At 47.3% G+C, this 25,210-nt stretch overlaps 1 long non-coding RNA gene across 1 annotated transcript; it reads left to right on the top strand.

The window, feature by feature from the left end:
- The first annotated feature begins 746 nt into the window (after positions 1 to 746).
- On the top strand, positions 747 to 20,557 carry LOC109280613 (uncharacterized). The gene is made up of 3 exons (XR_002086989.2): positions 747 to 1,011; positions 9,362 to 9,441; positions 19,540 to 20,557. It is a non-coding gene; the product is annotated as an uncharacterized LOC109280613 (long non-coding RNA).
- The last annotated feature ends 4,653 nt before the right edge of the window (positions 20,558 to 25,210 follow it).

Raw genomic sequence — 25,210 nt, 5'->3', positions numbered from 1 at the left:
AGGAGCTGGAATCCCCAACTCCTGGACCCAACAGCGACCTTCTGCTGGGTCTGAGGGATCTTTGCAACTCACTATGAGTTGCAGTGGGGAGCTGCTTTTCTATCTGACCCCATCTTTTCTCCAAACTGCTCATGGGATGCTTGAGTTTGATAAGCATTTACCAGAACCAGAGAACAAAGAGGAGATGAAACTGCAGAGCTCACTGTCATGACACCGCCTTCCATTGTTGGAAGATAAACTGCTTTCTCAAATGTTTGGAGGATTCTTAAACTCCCCAGAAAGTTTGGTTTGGTGACAGCTTTTTCTTATCCTCTGCCCTCTCCCTCACTGCTACCACACCTCTGCACAGGAAAGAACAAAGATCTTGCTAAGTCTATTCCTGGTGATTTTATTTGTTCCAAATGTTTAGGGCTGTCATGTGACCTGTCCTGTGCTAGGGGAAACTGAGGCATAGGAAGGCTTGTAAGCTCTTATTTCAGATTTCAGGCAATTCACAAGACCAGCAATAGATCCCAGAGGTGAGCAAAGAATTTGCAACCCAGAGGGCAGAGGAAGCAAAAATGGCTTTAAGCCACTTCTCTGCCCTCCTACCCCTGGACTGGTCTCAAAGCCCTTGGCATAATTTAGACCCCCTCCTCCCACCTGATTTTTTCCACCCCAGGAATCTGTGTAAGATACCCTCTTACACAGCCCTTCCAGGATCCAGGGCTCTCAGAGCTTTACCAGCTCTTTTACCTACTCTAAAGGGGCTAGGGCAGAAGGGGAGGATTTCTCCACAAACCTCTTAATAGTTACATTGTAAAGTATAGGGGAATGTGCTAGAGGAGTGAGATGCTTCTTATTGCAGTCACAGTCTATTGAGGATACCCAGTTTTGTGCTCCCTTCCAGGACAGCTGGACAGTCCATTTTTGCTGCTTTCTCTGTGGTCTGATTGTGATGGAGCAAGTTCATCATTTCCATGACTACCAGTACCGTGTATCGTTGTGTGAGGACACCATGGCAAAGAGCAGGTAACAAGACAAAAACACCACTTATTTTTGTTTCGTTATTATTTGATCAGACACCAACGGTCTTCTCCATGGAGGGCACACCACTGGTCCAAAGACCATTTAGAGGGAAGTCAGAAACAGCTTCTGACCATTAGACTTGGTCATTTCGAGGGAATTTAGAAGTGTCCTTGCTGCATTGTGTGCTAGAGTCTTTGGGTCATGTTTTATTCTACCTATTAGATGTGTAAGTGGATTTAGGCCTGTCGCAGGGCATGTCAGTGCCTGGCTCCTAAGGAGTGAAAACTGCCTGGGAGAGAGCCCTGGCCGAACATAAGGGGGACAGCTGCGGGTTGCTGGGGCAACTAATGGGAGTCAGCTGGCCAGAAGGGGGCAGGGCCTGGCCCTTATAAAAGCCCAGAGCTGAGGCCAGGCTGGCAGTTCTCTGCCAGCAGCTGGAGAGGTGGGAGCTTACTCAGCCCAGTTATGGGGAGAAGTCTGAGGGGCAAGTACAGCTCATGATAGCCCTGAGAGGATTGGGCACTAAAGGTTTAGCCAGGGGGCTTTATGTTTGTGTTACAGACAGGAGGCTTGTGTTTGTTTGGCTATGTTATTACACCCGGAGGCTTGGGTGAGGCTGTAGGGGTTGGAGGAGGCCTCAATCACAGGGACCCCAGAGAGGGTGGGGTGCCCTAGCGCCAAGAGGGCGCATTATTTGAATAGTGCCAGGGAAGGCGCAGCTCACACGCCAGTGCGTGAGCGACTGGTGGCGAGGTGCATGGCCAGTGGGTCGCGGGCGCAACCAGTGGGTTGCAGACGGGGGACCGAGACCCCGGATTGTGTGTGGGGTACATAGACCCCAGCCCCAGAGAGGGGTGATTGAGCCCAGGTGGGGGCATAGGACTTATAGGGACTTGCAGCAGTGTGCGGGGACCCTGGCGCCCAGGGGGGCGCAGCATACGGGGTGTATAGACCCAGGCCTAGGGAGGGGCATTTCTGAGGCCCCAGCGTGGGCGGGGCGAGCTCCCAGGACGGGGGCCATTTTGTAAGCCCAAGCGGGGCACAGCCAGATGCCAGTGAGGGCGCAGTTTATAGGGGCATAGACCCTGGCCCCAGAGAGGGGCAAAGGGAGCCCCAAAAAGGGGGCAGCATAGTGAGTCTCCGAAAGGGGGCAGAAGAGAGATGACAGCACTTACATCTGCGAGGCTTGGGATGAGGTATTAGGGGAGGTTGGAGCCGCAGAGCACCCCCCCCCCCCCCCGGCATCGGGGCATTATAATGGGCAGCCTCCCGCTAATTAATTAATTAGCATCAAGATGTGGCAGATGAGAAGGCAGGCGGTTGCCGCAGGAACAGGTGAGCAGGCCACAACTTGGCTTGGAAGCGATGCCTGTTACAGGCCCCTAAATGTGAATCTATTCCACCTTGCTCAAGTCCCTGAAAACAGTTAATGCAGGTGGGTCTTCCTCCTTGCTGCTCTTTTGTGACTCATTCACAAGGGTCAGATGATGGCATGTTACAGAAGCATTCATGGATTTTCATTGACTTGAACAGGGTGGAATAAAATCACACTGAAGGGTCCAAGTCGACTTAGATACTTGATAGGTGAAAGAGGGCCTGTCCCTTCATCTCCTACCCAGGAATAATGAGAAAAATTAGAAAAAGAACAGATCTGGCAAAGCAGGCAGGAGTCATGATAAAAGGCCAAATGGGGGAACTATATCACTCAAACAGCGCACAGTACCTAAAACTAGTAAAAAGAAAGTTACATTTTGTGGGAAATTGTGACACCCACTCCCTCATTTTCATCCAAATCTCCAATGATTTTTTTTTCTATTTTCCTAACAACCATTTTGGGATTTCACTTAGAAGAGAGAAAAAAATTGATCTTTGATCAAAAATCACAACCTAAGCAGCTCCCTGAAGCCTGTGGTAAATTCTGTCACTAGCATTTTTTTAAATAAAGATGGGATGGTTTTCTAAAATACACGCTCTAGTTCAAAACTGATTCAGGGGAGTCCTCCAGACCACAATGATCTCATCCATGAAAATGTATGTCATCACTTTGAATTAAATGTTAATTGAGTTGTTACTGTGCAGAAACTATCCCATGGCCTCTCTGAGATGCTGGCCTCAGTCTGGTTCCATATGCACAACAATGTCCATCACACTGTCATCAGAGGCAGCCAACAGGAAGGCCAGTCTCCAGGTTCAATCTTTGTGCCTTTGGAGATGTTCTGTCTAGTATGGACCTGAGCTACACAAAGACTGCGGGCAGGCACTGAACTGCCAGCTGCTTTGCCTTTTGTGCATAGATTTCAGACACTCACACAATGCCCCCTCACCCTAGTTCTAGTAACTCATCACTATTCTTTTAATTCAATTCATATTCAACTTGTGGAACTCAGAGCCACAAGAAAGTATCCAGACCTGACCTCACCAGGATTGCAGAAAAAAACTCATGCTTGTATAGACAAGGAGAATATTTCCTGTGAGGTTGGAGCAGACAGAAGGTTCCTGAGGAATATAAAATATCATGCTTCAAGACATCAGCCACTTGTTCCCTGCTAAGAGTTCTGAAGTAATGTCCTCTGCAGAAGGTTGCGCCTCAACTGTAACTCACAAAAATCCTTGTACTTTACTCTGAAACAGTCTGGACCAGTATCCGGTCTCTGACTGGGACCAGAGGATACCAATGTAAGCTACCATGACAGTTTTTATTCAAACCTTGCCACTTCTTCTCATCCCACTTGCATACAAATGTGGCCCAGTGCAACAGTAAAGCTGTTCTCACCCTGACTCACTGCAGCTGAGATACGTTCAGAGGTTTTAGTCTGTGAATTTCTCCAAGACAGCCACCATTAAAAACACACTGAGCACATCAGCATTACTAGAGGAATTTCATTTTGCTGATTTGTAAGCAAAGAGTTTCAGATATTAAGAAAGTCTGAGAAGTCTAGAACTGAGTAAAACTGAGCGAGTTATTGCTTCTGCATTCATAGCAACTAACACAACAATTATTTTGCTATACAACTCTAGTGGCTATAAGACACTTGTAACTTCTTACTGTAAGGTAGCTAGGTAGAGTCAACAGTACCCACTATTTGTGGGTGGCTTTGCTTATTTACCTTGCAATAAGTGGACAGTGCCTTGCCTCTGCTAGGATTTTGCAATAGGATTGTTTACTAGTTAACCTGCCATAAAAAACTCCCTTTCCCTTCTTCCTTTAGCAGAAAAGACAAAGCCACAGTTTGGCAGTTAGGAATGGTCATGAATTAAGACTGACAGCTCTGCATTTTAACCAAAAGGAAAGTTGAGCTACTTCCTGGAACATGGCTGGCAGGAGACTGAAGCACACAAGCAAGCTAAGGAGCAGTTGCCAAGTGGTTTACTTGCAAAATTGTTTGACACAGGATGGCGAAAGACCGTGTAACAATGACTCCAAAGGCAGCCTCCAGTACAGGGTCAGAGTCTGCAGATTTTAAGCTTCCTCCCCCAGGCAGCCTGCTCTTAAGATAGCAAAGATGTACTTCCAAGCGGAGGTCTGCCACAGCACAGTTTCAGGCCCTGTCTATGTTAGAAGCCTAGCATTGGCGCAACTGAATCAGCTTGGAAAGATGTAGCAACCTAGCTACATAAGTGCACCCCTTCATATAGCTTTAACTGATATTGAAATCATTTAGATGAATGCTATTTAAACAGATTTTAAAACCACTTTGTTATCCTACTGCAAACTGTCTAGTACAGACAAAGCCTTAGCTTGACTTAGCAGCTTTAGTGGAGTAGCAAACTACTGCATTCCTCTCAATGGGAGTAAGGGCTCTGAGGTTTACTAGTCAGATTATGCAGACTGTACTTTCAAGACAGCTTAAATGCATGGCCTTGTGACTAACTAGTGCACCTAATCACTGGCATTATGCACAAAAGTTGGGTAAATGAATACACAAATGGCCAAATAAATGGCAGATGTACCTATTGTTGTACAAGTGCACTGTACTATGATTGCTCCTCACTTACTCATGCTCAGTAATTTTGTTAACAACCCAAATACCAGATAAGCCATCCCTGAATGTACAGTATGAGCAAACATTTTTCTATTTGTCCTGTCTCCTTCTTACAAGAATAAATCAATGCTTGTCTTGCCCACACAGGATCTGACAGGGCACTCAGCCAACTGCGGATAAATACATTTCATTATCCCTGTTTGCCAGATGGGGAAACAGAATAGATGAGCCTTTTCATAGATTGCTTAAGGAGCCTTTCAGATATAAGCATCTCTTCTGAATTTCACATCTTTCTACGTGTTTGGAGCCCAATAACTTGTGGTTGACTGAAGCAGAACTTCCAGAATACATCCAGCCTGGACTTCAAGTCCTCAAGAGATGGAGAGAACCCACCACTTCCTGAGGCAGCCTGTTTCAATGCCTAAACACTCACATTATTTGTCTGGCTCTAACTTTCAGCCACTGTTCCCTATCCATGGTCTCGCAGCAGGTCAACAGCAGAGCTTGGAATGGAACCCAGGATTCCTGCCTCCTAGCCTGTGCGCTGAACATAAGAGCACCTTTCCCCTATCTCTCTCTTCCTTCCAGTTTCCTCCTCTTTACCTGGTCCCAATTCCTTCACCAGCCCTTTTCATCTTTCCATTTCTTCAAATCCTTTGTGCCATCCAACCTCCTAGTAGTGAAACATGTCATCTCTCAGCATCAAGACCAGTTGCCTATTGCTTCTCACTGAGTGTGATTACACGTTGTCCTACAGCAACATAGCGAGATGCTACATTGCCATATGGTGTGCTATGGTGCCATAGTGATCACATGGGACTACACGTGATCGCTAGCTATGTTACTGTAGTGGGGAAATTTAAGTGTGCATTGCCAATCCAGTGCAGTACAGGCGGTTACTACAGCACAGTGCAGTAACCAGGTTGCCATATGGCGATGTGTAGACATGCCCACTAAAATCATTCTCTAGATAGAAATGGGGAGGAAGAATTGCTGCTTGCCATTTGAGCAGGCCTGAGTGAGAGACATCAGGGCAAATGTGTGACAGCCACTTGGCAGACAGGTAATTACAAGACTAGTTCCTCCACCAGAGTGATATGCCAGCCTTGACCTCTGTGCAAGGCTCTCATTACTATAAGCATTTTGTTTGCTAGGCACAGTGTGGTCAGGGAGGGAATAGGGACCATTAATTGTTATGAGCTGCACTCCATCTCTCTGCATATCCCTTGTGCACATATTAGCACCAGAAAGAAGGAGGCTGTTACCAAGTCTACAGTGTGCTATGTCCAAGATACCCACCCATGTATTCCTGATCTGAGATTAGGAACTCATTTGGGCTGTATTACTAATACAGCCTCTAATAAACTGGGTTAGCCTGATCTGCATTTTTCAGTGGCTTGAGAGTATCCCTGCCAGGGAAGACCAGTGTTTCAAGGAACAGTTTTACAACCACAAAGAGAGAGGCTGAGAAGCACCAGTGCTCCACTGTGATAAGGGACTGGGGACTACAGAACACCTTGTGTCCACACAGCACATGAAGTGAAGCAATAGGGGAAGGTGGATGGTGTAGTTGCAGCTCCACCAATGCAAGGCTGGGAAGAGACAAGGTAGCAAAAGGATCTGTGTTCAATTCCTCATTTTGTCAAAGCCTCCCTGCATCTCTCCACTTCTCTCCATGCCTCAGCTTCCAATCTGTACAGTGGGAACAATACTATTTCCTTACTCCTCCTTTTTGACTCTTTGCATTGTAAGCACCTTCAGGACAGAGGTCAATTCACTCCACATCTGTACATCTCCAATGCAGCTCTCTTAGAAATGTAGTGCTAGTGAACTGCTGTGTTTGTGAGACTCCACTGAGAATAAGTGCCATGAAAAGCTGAACTGTGGTGCGCTGCTTCACCACGACAGTGAGTCACCCCACACATCCCATGCTCCAGTGTTAAAGCAACCAAATGTAGCTTTGGACTGCTTCCCCACACAGCCTGCTCACAAGATTTGACTCCTTCAGAATCCTACATATTTCCCCAAGTTTAAGGAAAGAGTTTCAGTGATGATAATGAGGCAACTAAAGGATCCAAGGAGTTTCTGGGTATGCAGGACAAGGCCTTCTATGAGACAGGCATAACCACACAGCAGCTGCACTGAGCCAAGCAAACTGTTGTCAAGGGGGATAATACACTTTGCAAATATCTGAACAGTCAAGTGTAAATGGAGTTTCTTTCTTTGTTGGGCTAGCAACCTCCTACACACCTGTGGCAAAGCTTCTGCAGACAGCACATCACCATGCTCCCTGTACAGTGAAAGAATATATAGGATACTCTGCACAGAGTGTATCAACTGTTGCTTTCATTATGAGTCCCTGGAAGTCCTGTTACTGAAAGTGTGAGGGAAGAAATGATGGAAGCAGTTCAGCAGCCACCGGCAAAAGAGAGTCAGGTAGGGATGTGCAGGAAATTTAATACTGGAGCTGACCTGGCTGTATGAGACCCCTGGAAAGACCATAGCTCTGGCTGGCTGAGAAAGACAGAGTTGGTGCCTACTATGTATTTGGGTGACCTCATGGCTCAACACGGCCATGTACCTCAAGCAACAAAACATTTAGGTCATGCATACAGGATAGGAAACAATCAAGAGGCAGCAGTGACTCTGAGACAGGAGTGGGGTCACGTGGATAATCAACTGAACATGAGCTTATTCTGGATTGGACTAGAGGACCCAACCCTATGATTCAACAAATTCCCAGTTTGAAGCTGTAAGGCCATGCGAGTTGATGCATTCTTTGATTGCATCAGGCTAAAAGCAGACATTGCATTTGATCCCACATAAACCATTTTATCCTGGAACAAAGTGCAATTGCTCAGGTGTCCATGTCCATGGTCCAGGGATAAATTCTGAAAAGGTAAAAGGATAAGAAGTTCTAACAGTTTATCCTGGGATATCACAGTGTGTCTGAGTAGTTATCCTGGGATTGCAGCACTGAATCAATAGCAGAAAAGAGGCAGTGTACTCACTCAACCCTGATTGGAAGGACAATGTGTGTACATCTCAATCCTGGGATATTTCTGTTCTGGGACAAACAGGCAGAAATTGTCCAGGGATAAATGCAACATCCATTTCTAGCCTGAAATTTTTGACATTCCTGAGCAGGAGGAGGGAAGTTACCGCTCTTTGGCAATGGTGCCAATGCTTCTGGAAAGCTGTGTTCAGTTCTGCAGTCCATAGCTCAAGAAGGATGTCACTCAAACTGGAAAGGGTCCAAAAAATAAATAAATTGAAGGATAGGGAAATGTACCTTATAGTGAGAAATTCCAGAAGAAGACTTTTGAAGAGGAGGACAAGGGGACAAGGGGCCTGTAAGCACTTACATAGAGAGCAAAAATTTAATAGAGCTTCTGCAGTTTAGCAGGCAAATCTGTAACAAGATGCAGTAGTACAAGCTGATGTTAAACAAGTTTAGACTAGAAATAAAGTACAAACTTCAAGCAGTGAATGGAATTAACCACAGGAGTAACTCACCAAGTGTGGAAGAGGAATCTCCATCGTTGACAATTTTTAAGTTGTATTAGCTTTTTTTTGTTGTAAAAAACAGATGCTGTAGTTCAAATGAGTAATTCATGAGAGTCCCACAGCCCACATTACTTAAGGGGTCAGATGAGAAAACTGTAAGGTCCCTTTTGTGCTTGTAGTCTATCACAGCAGTGCTCAATCTTCTGGCCCTGCAGGCCAGATAAGTGGCACAGGGCTGGTACACAGGCCGGATTGACCCTGCGTGCCAGGTTTGGTCACTGTACTGCCTCATTCAGCCCCATACCTCCCTGTGCCACCCTGCTTAGCCCTGGGCTGCCCCATGCTGTTTCACTTGGCCTCCGATGCCTTGTGCCATGCCAATCAGCCTTGTGCTGCCCAGATCAGCTCTGTGCCATCCCATCATTCCCCCACTGCCAAATTTTTGGACCCACGGGGGCAGCAGCAGACTGGATGACAGAGCTCTGTGGCCTGGATCTGGCAAGTGGACTGGGAACCTCTGGTGCATGACACTGTGTGAGTGTCCTGGCATTGGAACATATTGTCAGGTAGTGCCATTTGGGGCAGGCTAGTTGGTGCTTTCCTGCAACCATCCATGCTGTCTGGCAGCCTATACCAACAGGCAAAGCACAGCCCCAAGAGGCTGACATCTAAGTCATGGCTATTCCTTTCTTTCTACCCTTGCCAAGAGGCTCTGCCCTCCCCTGTATGGAGCTGAAGTAGGCACAAGAGTGATTACAAACCCTGATCCTAAGTATCATGAATTTAAGTCTAGGGTTGCAGTTCAGAATCATCTTAAACCTGACTATGAAATTGTCACCCCCCTTGATGTCTCTTGTTGGCAGGGGGACCCATGTTAAAGAAGATCCTCTTTCAAGCGACTTTGATGGAGCCTGAAGTTTTGATAACTGGTCCAGCTGTAGGAGTGGGTAAAATTCCAAACTGCTCTGTAAATCAGATTGGTATCCTACCTATGCTGCAGTGTTGATGCAGGCTAAAGCATTTAAGCAGAAATAGTCCTCTACTGCATTCCTACAGTTCACTGGGAAGGAATCTTGGAGGGGTGAAGCTTACTACAGCCCTAAAAATGATGGCAAGTACTTCCCAGAAGTCCTAGAAATACTCTTGGCAGAGCACAGTGTACAGGGAGACATGGCTGCTCACACCCAGGCCAGGCTAACCCAGGTGTCAGTCATGTAAATTAACTCTGCAGTGAAGATAAGGTAGTGATGCTGGAAATGCAATGGTCTGCTGAAGCACAAAGTGAAGCTCGCCCAAGCCTTAGCTGTGATTGGCTGAAATAACACATTGGGGAGCTGCAAGAGTAAGGTATGAATGAGCTTAACTTCAGCACTGCCAGTTCCCTTATCTCATGGTACCTCTGATGAAGTAGGCTGTTGCCTAAGAAAGCTTATTTCTCTTGAACAAGTCAGTCTTTAAAGTGCCACCTTGGTCTGAAGTCTTTTGCCTGACCTCAGACTAAGATGGCCAACTACCACTCTCTGGGCATCTATACACTTGCTCTGGGGTGGAGGGATGAGTGCTTTAATTAGAGTGGCTCTGAGAGCTACTCTAATTAAAGCACCCACGGTGTCATGTGTATTCAGCATCCTGTGCTTCAAAGTGGTGGTGGGAGCGCTTTAACTAAAGCTCATTCGACGAGCTTTAGTTAAAGGGTCTCCACTGCCAGTTTGAAACCTAGAGACACTGAATACATGGGACGCAGAGGCTGCTGGAGCACGCTAATTTGCATCCTCCAGCAGACTCACAGCACACTTGATTAATCGAGTCTGTTCCAACGCATGCTAATTAGCATGTGTCGGAGCAGAGGTCTGTCATGTGTATAGGTGTCCTTTATGTAAAGTACCTTGGAAAACCTACCACATTTGCTGTTTCCTTTTCCCTATATATAACTGTGGCGGTGAGATGCCCCCACAGGCTCCCGAAGGGGAGAGGGCAGTCCCCGCAGGCCCCAAACCCCACAAACAGCCCCCGTGAGGGAAACTTACCTCCCAGAGTACAGCCAGAGCCACAGCAGGAGCTGCGGCTGTGGCCGCGCGAGCTGGCGTTATGCCGGCTGTTTAATCAGCTGTTCCCCGGGTGGGGAACAGCTGAGCCAATCGTGGCGGCCGTTCCCACCACCACGGGAAGATTTAAAAGCCCCACTGAAACCTGGGGGACAGAGGAGGAGAGGGAGCATGCTGGTGTAGAGGACACCAGATGCACTAAGGCTCCTGCAGCAGAGAGTAGCAGCGCAGCCGGTTCAACACCGGCAGGCAGAGCAGGGGAAGCATTTGAGCCCCCTGTAGGAGGCTGGGGGAAACGAGGCAACTCCACACCCCTCTCCTCCCCAGGGGTCTATTTCTTTTGAGAGAGGAAGAAAAAAATAAACAAGAGAGAAGAGGCTCAAGATCTGAAGTGCCCTACTCAGAGGCGCTGAAGTAGGCAGCAGCCAACACACATATAGCTTGCCAGTCTCCAGGACGGGAAGGCTACTCATCGGGGCGGGGGGAGGGGGCAGCCTGAAGCCTGACAAGCACCAACAGAGCCCACCCGGATGTGGGGTCTCCCTCAAGGCAAGCTGAGGTCAATCAAGCACGACCGAACCACCACTTGCTGGCGCCCATCCAGTTGGCGAGTGGACGGGGTGTAGGGAAGGCGGAGCCCCGTGGAACATCGCACCCGAACTGTAAGTACTGCTGTCTCTGGGGGGGCCTGCCAGGAAGAAGACCTCTACTGAACCCTCTCTTTATATAATAACACCAAGTTGTGGCAGGAGAGTTGAGGGGAGGGGCCCCATGCCGAATGGATAGTGCATCACTCAGGGAATTCCACTTAAGGCACCTTCCATCACAATAAACTTCTGCCTCCCAAAGGTGAGCTCAGGCACTGGAGAATACACCTGTTAGAAGCTGGCCACAGCTGATTATGCAAGATTGCAGCAGTTCTGTTGACAGAGCTGGGCCAGACAGACAACTGGGGAGGGCCAATGGTTCAGGAAGGGCCCAGCATCCTAGGAACTGGGTGTGGGTATGTATTCCAATGTAGGACAGCATAGAGCATGAGCTGCTGCAACACAAAGCCTGTTTCTCCCTCTCTCCTCTGCTTGGACCATGCTCAGAGGAAATCTTGCTCTCCATTTGACCTCATCCAGAGATAGGCAGGCAGACACACAAGCATACTTTCCGTTGCTCACACCCTTGCTATTCCAGCCTGCTGGCCAGCACGACTCAGCAGTTTGAGGCTGAGGTGCACATTGGACCTTTAGTCCTGCACCAAGGGAGGGGGCCCAACAAATATGCTGTGTCATGTTATGGTCCCATATGTGCTTGATCTGCCTCTCCACATTGACAGAACAGACAAGAATAGTTCCAAAATGGAGGAGCATTACAATGTTATTAGCCTACTCCAGAAGCTGCTGAGCCTGGCTTGATAGTAGCTGCTGTGCCTGGCATGACCCTTTGTCCCCAACTTTTAGGCAAATAGTGCCTGGAAAACCAGAACAGAAAGATATACGCATGCTTTAACCAACACCAGAGACTTCAAGGGAAAACCCATGAGACACTACTATGCCTTGGAAGTAGAGGCATTTCCTTTCTTACCCGACCTTGGTCCTGAAGCACAAGAACTATATGTGTCTGCATTAATGTGAGTACAGATGTTCTTTGGATTAATCCTATCAGCTGGCCTATCACTTGTAACTCTTAAAATGAATTGACTCAATGATCAGGTGTCATCAGAGAGGCAGCCTTGTCCCCAAAGAGTTGAGAAATTGAGCCTCTTCATTACTATGTATGCCACAATAAAATAGGATTATTTTGTCTTGTCTCAATTGTGGCTCATGAAAGTCAGCCAGTCAATGACTGAAGTTCTTAGAGGGGAATATGCACTCCAGAAAGGATAAGCTAGGTTCTTTGTTTAAAAGTGTTGGGTTCAACCACAGGAGAAGCAAAGCAGCAGTTATTGAATGGAGGTAGTCGAGGCAAAGGTTTAGAAGGAGATTAAGGCAGGGAAATGTTTGCTGGGCTTGTGAACAGCCTGAAGATGTCATTCTACAGAGATGACCTGCTTTAGAAAGTCCATAGTAGGACACCCATCTGTGGCAGGCCCTCAAACTTCTCCAAACCCCACTGAAACCACTGAGAGTCGTTCCAGATTGTTGAGGAGAGAGACAATCATTGTCAGGTTTGGAAGTGGATCATTTCCCTCTGGGGCTAACAAACTGATGGCCACCTCTAAGTTTGAGCTGGTACAAACCACGAGTTGCTTCTTGACCTTGACCATTATGGACCTTTATTCAGCCTCTGGACTTTAAAGAGTATATGTCTTCAAGGCAGGCTTATAGGACCCAGGGCAGTGTTAGGAGCTCCTGTAGCTTGTTTAGGAAGCAGGACAGGAGATACACCAGCAGTACCAGCAAGATTTCAAGTTGGTGATCTCATGAAGGGCTTCTCTTTGTAAATTCAGCATTGAAAATTAGACCTGGCACTCACCTGGCAAGGTCATGGTAAACAGGCCCAGCGAGATGGGGACTAGCCATGGGAAAACATTCTCTTGTTGGGATTTAGAGGGTTCATTTTGAGTTTGGCTCACCTTTTTGGTTAAGCCCTAGAAAAAATTAGTTTTCTTCAGCTACAGGAAGTCACCCAAGCGCTAAAAGCTGAGGATCTAGTCCAGGATGCCATAGAGGAGACCAAAATATTCCCTAAGGGAAGAAAAAAATCCACATAACAAGAAAGCCATGTTGCAATTAATGGACTTCCCTGCACAGCTAATCATTTTGGCAAGGGGAGAGGGTTGCTGTTGCACTTGTGACTGTTTATTCCCACAAAGAATAAAGAAATATGGAAATATGTGGGGGTTTTAATCACATTTTCGTTGCAAGTAGTACTGTAAGAACTGAAAATGCAGACTAAAACATTCTTCAAATTTCAGCAATTCTGGGTTCAACCACCTGCTCCTGACAATTAAACATCTACCACAGCATGCCATGGGTACATGCAAATGGAGTATTTTTCACAATAATATTCACTTGATTCACACATGATAAAGGAAGGACAGATCATATATGACAGGTGCCAGCACCCTAGGAGCTCATATCCTGTGGTGATGGGCAGAGGTGTAACAAGTAGTTTTTGCACCCTGGGCAGCACCTGTGGCTAAGGCTATGGCAGTCTCTGCCATTCTTGTGCCTCCTCAGAATTGGCACCTAGGGGTGGTATACTGCTTGCCGACTCCTAGTTGCAGTACTAGTGATGGGTATAGTTCATGAGCTGTTCTAAACCTTGTTGTGTAATAGCAGAGCTAGCAACTTGGGAAGATATTTGGGATATTTGGGAGGATATCACCAGATCTCCTCCCCAATTTGTGGCATGCCACACACAGGTTGCCCATGCCACTTGTGGCACCTGTGCAGCAGGTTGCCCCCTCCCCCACTATAATGGATCCATAGTCACACAAGTCTTTGCAGGGTTGAACAGGGCTTGAACTCAGTCATCAAGCGGCCTGTTCCAGTATGAAGGGTTCTTCGTGGCTTGTCTCTGCTCTGGCTTCCTGTTCTAATGGCCTCATCAGGCTGACAGAGAGGATCTTTGTAGAACTCTGAAAGGCTCATTAGCCTTTCACAATTTATTTTACCTCGTTCCATTCATCATCCCTCCTTTTCCCTGGACCACATGCTCCCTACAAATAACGATCTTGCTTTATCAGTTGGCCATGCTATACTAGAACTTCTTTCTGGAGTGGGAGGAGGGAGCAATCATGATCAAAACCATGTTACAGAACAGTGTCTGATCACACAGTCAGATCCTCAGCTGGTGCAGTGCTAAGAGACTTCCTGATTTACCTCATGGAGAATAGCAGCATTGTTTTCCTATTTAGCACACTAGGGCTCATCAACACACAGTTTGACTACAGTCATGCTGAACCACGGTTGCCCTTGTGACAAAAATGGGTGGGGGGGGGGACTTCCTTTAATGCCTGTTTTACACTAGAAAAGCCTGATGCACATGAGTATACTCGGTGAGAAGAATCAGACTCCCAGGAGCATTCATCTTTTCCCTTTTCTCTTCTACACCCTGGTGTACAGCTCAGTCCCACTTTTTGAAAAGCTTATCATGTTTATGCAGCAGAAAATACAGCATCTGGTGGTTGCAGTTCTTCCTTTTTGATAAAGCCTTGTCCCCTCTTGTGAGTACACCAGAAACCACTCGCAACCACAGGCCACTCAATCATGGAGAGCAGGCCCCTGTGGCACACCCAGCCACCCCTCCCAAGTATGCATATCTTTGTCCAGGCACCAACAAATTCTGCATAAATATAAACAGCAATAGTGCCCACATGCACTGCCCCCTGGTTACTAGGCAGAATGATCAGGCACTCACCTGTCTGTCCAAGGTCCTGAGCCTGCTGTAGTCAGTAGAGCTCCTCATAGCTTAAGTGGTAAAATGTGATGATGACTGAGTTCAAGCCTCCTCAAGCCTGCAACGACTTGCATGACCATGGATCCATTGTAGAGGTGGCAACCTGTTGCACAGGTGCCACAAGTGGCACAGGCAGCCTGTGTGTGTGGCATGCTACAGATCAGGGAGGGGACATACAGCACAGTGGTAAATAGGGCAAGGAGCAAAAACCAGAACATCAGATCAGGCAGGGAGCAGAAAGCAGAGCAGCAGATTAATTAGGGAGCACAAGGGGAAGAAAGCAGAGAAGTAGATGAGGTAGGGGAAAGGGACTGGAGCAGCCCATGGGGAGGGTACAGAGCTAATTTGTGGCGTGTCTGCCAAAAAGGCTCTTAAACTCTCAGCCAGCAGGCAACAGTCTTGTATCACTTGCTTGGCAACTCTCCAGTACCCTTACCTTTATTCCTCTTTGGGTGCATCTACATGAGATGTCTACTGTGGAGTAGACTAATTAGTTCTTCAGTAAATGTCTCAGTGTCTACACGTGTGGCCCTATTAGGCCACAGGAAACTAATAAACTTCACAGCAGGGTAGTGTTTGTAAATACAAGTACTATCCTGCTGTGGATTTTTTTACTCCATAGCACCACATGTATAGATGCTGATGCAGCTGGCTAGGGCACAAGAGTGCTTTAGTGTGGCAGCTGCCTGCTGGCTAGCTCCACATTGCAGCACCCTCGTGCCCCAGTCAGCCCCTTTGCAGCACACTGAGCCAGGTCAGAGCAGCCATGGGCTGCAAAGCTAATCCCCTCGGCCTCTTGAGTACTTACACCAGGGAGTTGTCCCAAACTCTCTCCAAAAACTTCCTGGATTGCCTGCACACTGCTGTATTGGTCCTCCCAGCAGATGTCAGGGTGATTGAAGACCCCCATGGGAACCAGGGCCTGTGATTGGGAAACTTCGGCTAGCTGTTTGAAGAAAGCCTCCTCCAACACTTCCTCCTGGTCTGGTGGTCTATAGCAGACACCCACCACATCACTGTTGTTGTTCTCTCCTCTGACCCTAACCCAGAGACTTTCAACAGGCCTATCTCTAGTGTCATGCTGGAGCTCTGAGCAATCATATACTTTTTTGCCTCAGTCTTCACAGGCAAAGTCAGCTCCTAGACTACTGCACTTGGCAGCACAGTTCAGGGAGGAGGTGATCAGCCCTCAGTGGTGAAAGAACAGGTTAGGAGCTATTTAGAAAAGCTGGATGTATACAAGTCCATGGGGCCAGATGGGATGCACCCGAGGGTGCTGAGGGAGTTGGCTGATATGATAACAGAGCTGCTGGCCATCATCTTTGAAAACTCTTGGCATGATTGGAAAAGGGCAAATATAGTGCCCATATTTAAGAAAGGAAAAAAGGAGGATCCAGGGAACTACAGACCAGGCAGCCTCACCTCAGTCCCTGGAAAAAATATGAATCAGATCCTCAAAGAATCCATTTCTAAGCACTTGGAGAAGAAGAAGGGGATTAGGAACAATCAGCATGGATTCACCAAGGTTAAGTTATGCCTAACAAACCTAATTGCCTTCTATAATCAGATGACTGGCTCTGTGGATGTGGGGAGAGCAGTGGATGTGGCATACCTTGATTTTAGCACACATAGTCTCCCACAACACTCACACAAGCAAGCTAAGGAAATACAAACTGGATGAATGGACTGTAAGGTGGATAGAAAACTGGTTGGAGCATTAAGCTCAGAGGGTGGAAATCAATGGCTTGATATCTAGTTGGCAGCCAGTATCAAGTAAACTGCCCCAGGGGTCGGTCCTGGGGATGGTTTTGTTCATTATCTTCATCAGTGACCTGGAAGATGGCATAGAATGTGCACTCCACAAATTTACAGATGACAACAAGGTTGGGGAGTAGTAGTTACACTGGAGAGTAGGGCTAGGATTCAGAGTGGCCTCAACAAATTGGAGGATTGAGCCTAAAGGAATCTCATGAAGTTCAGCAAGGATAAGTGCAAAGTCCTGCACTTAGGATGGAACAATCCCATGTACCAGTACAGGCTGGGGCCTGCCTGGCTGGGCAGCAGCTCTACAGAAAAGGGTCTGGAGGTTACAGTGAACAATAAGCTGAATCTGAGCCAATAGTGTGCTCTTGTTCCCAAGAAGGCTAACGAAATGGTAAGAGTGTTGCCAGCAGGTCAAGGGAGGTGATTATTCCCCTCTGTTCAGCACTGGTGAGACCACATCTGGAATGCTGCACAGGCGACCCTTCGGGGGGGGGAGGGGCATGTGCCCCCCTCCCCCCCTTGAGATTGGCCCTCACCAGCTGGGGAGTGGGCAGTACCGGTCATTGCCCCCCCTGAGAAGTGCCTGGTGATTGGCCACTGGGGGACCCCCCCACCCCATGGAGCAATTGGCCGCTGGTGCCCCTCTGCAGAGTCAGGAGGCACCAGTTGTCCATGGAGTACTGTGTTTAGTTTTGGGCTCCCCACTACAGAAAGGATGTAGACAAATTGGAGAGAGTCTAGGGGAAGGCAACAAAAATGGTGAGGGGGCTGGGGGACATGACGTATGAGGACAAGCTGAGGGAACTGGGCTTATTTAGTCTAGAGAGGAGAAGACTGAAAGGGGATTTAACAGCAGGATTTTCTATGATTCTATGATTTTAAAGAAGAACATCTGAGAATTTTTATTCTTCTCTAGTTTTCTTAATTTTTTCTGCACGTTTTACATAAGAACCATCACATCTTGAATTCCCAGTTTTTGAAAGACTCCTTGGAGTATATCAGAGATGGTTTGGGAGCCCTCAAGTTTCCATTTGGAGAAACTAAGGATAGAAAACTCTTCATAGAGAGAGCTCTTTTCTTAAATGGTTGTCAGATGTTCATGTTAAATAAAATGTCATGGCGATACAGACAGAGATTAGATCTCAAATGTAACATAAGCCACTGTTATACTGTTGTGAAAAAGTAAATATTATACTGTGATGTATAAACAGGAGAGTTGTATACATAAAATGAAGTAATTCTTCCTCTTAGTGCATATAAGGCCTTATCTAGAATATTTCACCTAGTTTTGGGCATCATGCTTGAAGAAAGATAGGGGCCGTTAAAATCCAGAAGGGAGCAGTAGAAATGATTGTAAGTCTAGAGAAAGTGACCTACCTATAAGGGAAGGCTGAAAGAATATGTTTGTTCAGTCTAGAGAAGACTGGGGGAGGTAAGATAACAGTCTTCAAATACTTAATAGATTGCTGCAACAAGGAAGGTAATAAATCCTATCATCCATTGGGGCTAGGACAAGTAGTAACAGGTTTAAATTGGAGCCTGGGAGGTTTAGGTTAGTTGCTAGGATGAGATTTTTGATTGAGAGGATAGTTAAGCACTGGAACAAGTTAGGAGGGGGCTGTAGAATCTCCATCAGTAGAAGTTTTTAGGATGCTATGAAACCAGAAGGGAGGGGGGAGCCCAGACACTCCAGTGGCAGCAGCTGCTGAAGTGGTAGGAGGAGCAGTGCCTGGATCAGGAGACTAGCAGGTTAACCCCTCAGGGGCTGGATGCAGGCCAAGGGCTGCCAGTTGGACAGCACTGCCTCAATCATCACTTTGTTATTGCTTCATTTATTCTGAGTTGCCTAGAAGGGGTTTTACTGAAGCCATAGCCTGGACCCATTGTCTCACAATGAAAAAAGAAGGGCTAGTGCTAGTGACATCATGTACATCAGAGAATATGATGAGCACAAGATGCCAGTACGCAGCTCATGATGGAACGTGAGTGAAACACTGCCGAGTTATTCTGAGATCCTGTACCTAACTGGAGCACAGAAGCAGATACAGAGGGTATGGGAATCCAGTAGGGTTATTTTCAGGCAAGATGCATCCTTTATCACTCCGCATTAGCCACTGGTCTGTACTAGCATGACTTATTTCAGAACTGATACTGATAGGCTAGTGCAAAGCCTGCTGTGGACGTAGTGGTTTATCAGCATTTATTTATGTGCCAGAATGATACATAAGCCAGTCATAGACCATAGAGAGAAGACAATGCCTACCCCAAAAAGCTTTGAAGTGCAGCTATGTCTGTGGGTTTGCCAGTCCAGACTATGGGCATGTCTACGCAGTGGAGTCCTCAAGCATGCCATGCTTTTCCACATGGGCTTCTTTCTAAACCAGAAGCTATGTAGCTACATCCCTGCAGCATTTTAGAAAGGCTGGTTTGTACTGCTGAGTGAAGGACGCATTAGTCCACCTCCATGCCAACTGACCTGCCCATGGCACCATATAGTTGTAGCTATATGGCTTCCAGTTTAGGACACAACTTGTGAGGAGCCAAGCTGTGTGTTCAAGGGTGGTGCTTGCTAATGGAGTACCTTTGCAATGTCAGTGTGACAGAAAGGGTGTGTACACATGTCTGTGTGTATTTGTGTGTGTCATCCAAACAGGGATTCTTATCCCATTATCTGGATTAGCTTTTGTGGCCCCTTTGTTCTCACTGATGGAGTGAGTTGGGGCTCACAAAAGCTTATGCCATATATTTTCAATTTAGTTAGTCTATAAGGTGCAATTCTACCCTGTTTTCCGTCTGACTTCAGACTAACACCACTGTCTTCTTCTCTCCGCTCATAGATGGTACCACGCTCACTCAAATGAAATGGCCTGCAATCAGCCTACACAAGAAACTTGCTCGAGTATGCACAGATATCTTCTTTCTGACCAGATGCCAGCAAATGAATATCATACACAAGGGACTCAGGTGACCAATCCACTCTGTTCTACATACCACACAGGCTATTTTGACAAGCTGTACTTCACTTTCACTAGGAAACTGAGTGTTAGATACAGCAAACAGGAACAGATCAACACCAGACTTGCAGAACTTACAGAATTCAGAACCACCCAGACATAACAGCCAAGGAAAATGTCTTTGCATCTAGCCATGAAGTTTATCATTATCACAAACCCCTGAACTCCTTAAAGAAGATGAAGGAAGCAAAACTTCCCAGATTTGAATGCTCCAATAAAAGGCCTATAATGGCCACACCACCGCCACATTGTATCAGAAACCAGCTGGCTGCCACAGCCACCCTCACACCATCAGCTTGCATTTCTAAACACACCACTAGATCCAATGTCTCCAGCCAAGCTCTATATTACAACTCTGTCTGCTCTGATCCCACCAACCGGGATGCATACCTGAAGGATCTGGAGCAGGGATTCTGACAATTACAATATGCTCCTAGAACTGTAGCCCCTCAAATCAACATATGAGTGGCTACTTTTGTGTCTGTTTATGTTCTTTCACAGCATCTGATGAAGTGAGCTCAGGCTCACAGAAACTTATACATCTCTGATTTAGTTAGTCTATAAAGCACAAATCTACCCTGCCTTTTGTCTGATGTAGGCCTCACTGGAGCATTGATCAATATGTATACTGCTCACACAAAGGTTTTGCTAATGCATTGACAAGAGTAGGCCTACCAGCAAACCTGACTGGTGCATGAACTCCTCATAAAAAAAACTCATCATGTGGGCCAGATGGGCACTCCTGCAAGAAGATGGGAGTGGGAGATGGCTGTACAAGTTGTAGGATAGTCCAGTACCAGGATGATAAGACTAGAACAGGAACACCCAGGTCAGGATGTAAAACAAGCCCCTGGTACAGGACAGTTTGAGACATTCAAGATACAGATGGAATGCAATACATAATTTGTTTTGATCATTATGGGAACTTTGTAGTAGCCTAGGGGAGCCTGCATGATCCTGTGCTGACTACTTTGTAGGTCTGTGTAAACTGGCTAGTATTCACTTCGGATTCGGCCAGTTTGGGGGACAGTGAATCAATTCAGTGATTCGAATCACTGGCCTGAACTGATTTGGCGGAATATGATTCAGAGATTTGGCTGCTGCTGAATCAGCCAAATCTCTGAATCGAACAGGCCCCATTCCCTGCACGCTTTTCCAGTCCTGCCCGCCCCAGCTCTTTGAGAAAACAAAAGCCCCCATTCACCAGCTGCTGCCGGGGGGGGGGGGGGGGGGAGGGCGATCCCCGCTGCCCACCCAGTGCCCTGTGCTGCATGGGGGGCTCTGCATGAGCCCCCAGAAGCCCTGAGGCTGCTACAGCAGCTGATGAGTCCAGGGGTGGTTTTTTTGTTTTTTTTAAAGGGCTGGGAGCTGGGGCGTACAGGGCAGCCATGGGGGGGCTGGGAGAGCGGGCGGGGGTCAGAGGGTTCATGGCAGAGCCCCCAGGTGGCATGGGGCAGTGGGGGGCAGTGGGGATGAGTGAGTAAGGGCTTTTTTTTAAACAACTGGGGGCTGGGCTGGGCTGGGCCGGGCAGCCATGGTGGGGGGGGGGGGGCTGGGAGAGTGGGCAGGGGTTGGGGGCACTCATGGGGGCTGAGGGAGCAGGCACAGGATGAGGCCTGTCAGGGGTCCTCCCATGGTCCCCTCCCCCCACCTCCAGCCCCCCACCTGCACCCCCTACTTACCCGCAAGGAGTCTGGGTCCAGCTCCCTGCTGCAGGCAGCAGGTACTGCCCAAATTGCCAAAGCTCTCTGAATCATTTCATAGTGACTAGGCCAGGAAGGGAGACTCCATATGACCTGGCTATGAGTTTTGAGCACTATGCAGACAGAAGGGCCTGAGGAGATCCCACAAACATTTATGCTTTCATACCTTTCCCACCTGTCTTGTGTGCTCTAAACAGGTTCAGTACAAGCTCCTTAATCTTCAGAGAGAAAGCTGTGAGGGATAAGAGTGCATGAGGGGAATGGTTAGTATCTCTACACCTCCACTGCAACATCTGTGCAGATGTCAACACCTCTGAACCCAGCATGAGAAGCTCACTCTTTTGTGGTTGGCCAGATTCTCATCTGACATAAACAAAAGTTGGTCAGCTGAAGTCAACAGAGCCAGACCAATTTAGTGAGCCTGCACAAGGATCTGTCCCACTGAATTTTGTACTAACAAACTTGCATATTCTTTTTCCCAAAGCCCAAGAGCCTGCTGAGGATACATGGAAAATAACTCATTTCTGCTCATTATTTCCACACATCTAGAGATGCTTTTCCTGAAACATTATTGTATAATTATACACTTTGATGAAGCAAAAGGACCAAAGGTCCCACACCTTTCCCCTGCATACATATGCACCAAATGTAGTCCTTCTGGGGAGGGGCTGGTTAAAGTACAATGAGGTGTTAGGGGGCTGGGGCATGGGGGAAGTCACTGTTACAGTAAGTGGGATGGAAAGTTGGCAACAAAAGATTGTTACATTCTAGAGCAGCTGGGAGGGGGGAAATCGGGCACTAGGGATGTGCTTGTGAACCATCTATTCTGTTGGGAGAGACAAGTAGAATACCCTGAAGTTGGAAATGGGGAGAGAAAGAGGTTGTCCTAAAATGGGAGACTGAGAATCTGCCAGAAAGTAAAGAATTCAGCCCTTATCTCTGGCATCCTGTGAAACAGGAAAGGCAGCTATGAGGGCAAAGGGACCAGAAAGTAGCAATAACCCCTTCCCCGAGCCCCAGGAGACATTCCAGGGGTATTGCATCAGTGATGGAAATTAGGGCAGCTCCAGGTCTTCCCAGTGGCAGGGCAGTCACTGAGCCCCAGGCTGGGCAGCAGGTGATGAGAGCAAAAGTGTACATTCAGTATCTTTGAATGGCTCTGCTTTCTCTGCTTTAAGCAAGGAATCACCTTTCAGCAGTGGGCTGCTATTGCAGGGGGTGGAGAGGAGGCCTTTTGCTGGTTCTTTTTAGGCTGGAGAAAAAGGTAGCTATGTTTTATACTGCCCATATATCCTTGGGCACAGTGTGGCTAAATATACAAGCAGAAACAAAGCCTGTACCTGTTCATATTACATCTACATATGCTCTGAAAATGAAAGCACCCAAGATATTATAGTTCTTGTGTAAACATCAGTACTTCTGTACTGGGCGACTTTTCCTCTTGCCCACCAGCCTGAAGAAAGTCAGAGGTATGCCAGCTGACACTCTCCACCCCAGTCATGGCTACATGTCACTGTTGTGAGAATATGATTTGGGAAGCAATTTGCAAAATTAAGATGTTACATAATGATAAAACACATTCTTCTGCCAAATGAGGCAATTGCAAGCTTTGTTGATCAAGGCTGTAATAAAGCTCACCTATAAAAGTGCATAATTTAAGACTCTCAAATGAGTCAACTTCACCCAGCCCAGCCAAGGCTGATGACCAGGCCACAGCCAAACAGAAGGGGAGGAATGCCGCTGTGCCTCCAAGGCATGGGACACCAAGATCATTTTAAACTACCCTGCTGAGGCAGGGTGGGTGTGAATGCCAGAGCAGTGGAATCCCCTTGAGGGGAAATGGGCCACTCTGAAGTGGGACACACCTGACAAAGTGAACTTGGGTTCACAATAGCGTATGCTATACAGCTCTGATCTAGTGAGTCCACAAGGTGCACTAAAGTGCCTTCTGCTTTGAAGTGTCACCAAAATCCTATAGGGTTGGGAGCAGAGCTAGGCTGAGGTTTGTCAGGGAGAGAACAGCATAGGTCTCTTGCACTGTGGAGCAGGCCAAAATTCTTTCCTGGACAACTATGTGGGTGTTACAGCTGGTCTACAACAACGACACACCATTAGGGTGGCCATCATAGAGGACATCCCAGTTTTCCGCTATTTTTCTCATAGAGACATAAAGGAGTCGGGTGTCATATCAATAGAGGACAACCAGACTGTCCTCTATATGATGGCCACCCTACATACCATACATCAGCCAAAGAGAATCTGTTGGGAATTCGTGGTAAAGAGCAAATGGTGCAGGGACGTTCTGAATCAATTCATTTCAGCTGTGCTCACTCTCTACGAACACAGTTTTAGGGGCCCTGGGGAATAGCACACAGTAAAAGCATCATCCCCCTAGAAGAGCTTTCAGACCCACTAGGCTCAACCCTCAGCCTCTCCACTTTCAGGCAGACCCAGACTTGCCTTAATCCCCATCTAGAGGCTCCTGCTGGCAAGCCAACCTAACAGTCTGGTCTCAAGCCTACCCTGCAAGCCAGGCACACCATTTTCATGAAGCCACCTCACACTCTTCTGCCCTATTGAGCTGTGCTCCCTCCTTACCACATTTCCAACCTGATACCTCACACAGGTGTAGAAAGCGGGGCTGACTGGGGTCACTGCAGCTCATTAACCCTTAGTATGGCTGTCAGCTCCTCTATCACACAGCTTTTGCATTCAGATATTTGCAGGAAACAAGTTTTCAATACCTCCTTGGTGAACTTTCACACCAGTCACCTGATAAGAGGAGCCATACTCAACCTGGCTGGAAGCCAAAACAATACCAGGTGACCTACATAAGCATCTTCCAGTAAGCACCACAGTTCAGATTAGGAACCATGAATCAAGTTTAGAAAAATGAGCAAAAATAAATTTGGCAGATATGATAGAATACGGGGGAAAAGGCAATTTCTACTTTGCATATACAGAATAAGCAGGATCACTGAACAACCTGGTTGTTCTGAATGATTTGTAGAGTAGTTCTAGGGGATGGACTCAAAATCCATCTGTTTAAGGTTCCCTCATTCATGTGTATCTGTAGGATGCATGTGCCAAGTTGTAGTAGTTACAGGGCAGTTATAGTATTGCCAACTCAGAAATGACACAGAGCAACCAAAATTATGATCTTGGCTCAGGCATGGAGCAGTTATAAGAACTGGCAACATTAAGGCCTTACAGCTTTTAACATAGCAGCGTTTTCAGCAGTAGAGTGGGAAAAGAGCATCAGGGTGTGTTTATATCATGTCCCAGCTGCATCTGGGGAGGGATGGTCCTGAGAATGCCCCAGGTCACACTCACCTGTGCCACCCTTGGAAATACATTGGTTGAAGTCACTCCATGCGATCTCTCCCTGGTCACCCTCAGGATCTTAGGCCCTGATGTGCTTCACCGCAGGTGCATGAAACATCCCCCAGAGTAGCTTCACCAGTGCATTTCCAGGTTGGCATGTGCCAGTGAGAGCAGGTGGCTGTGGCATGCTTTAGTAAGTCCTGGCACAGACATGCTGGGTACAAGGTATAGATCCACATGTGCACACACATGTAGTATATAATCCCTCAGGCTAGTGCATGCTTGGCACACCTACTGGGCTGCAGGGGCTGGTGAGTGCCCAGACAGCTGTGACTCCATGAGGGACTGTGGGTATCTCTGTCACCTCTATGGCTTTGCTGGGCATGAGAATTCTGGATGATTCCTTGCAGCTGGTGAGTTGGGTGCCAGCAAAGAACGTGACAGTGGTCTCTATATGCCGGTACCTC

Source organism: Alligator mississippiensis, chromosome 11 (assembly GCF_030867095.1).
Source record: "Alligator mississippiensis isolate rAllMis1 chromosome 11, rAllMis1, whole genome shotgun sequence".
Taxonomy (NCBI): Eukaryota; Metazoa; Chordata; order Crocodylia; family Alligatoridae; genus Alligator; species Alligator mississippiensis.
This window is presented reverse-complemented; position numbering and strand designations above follow the sequence as displayed.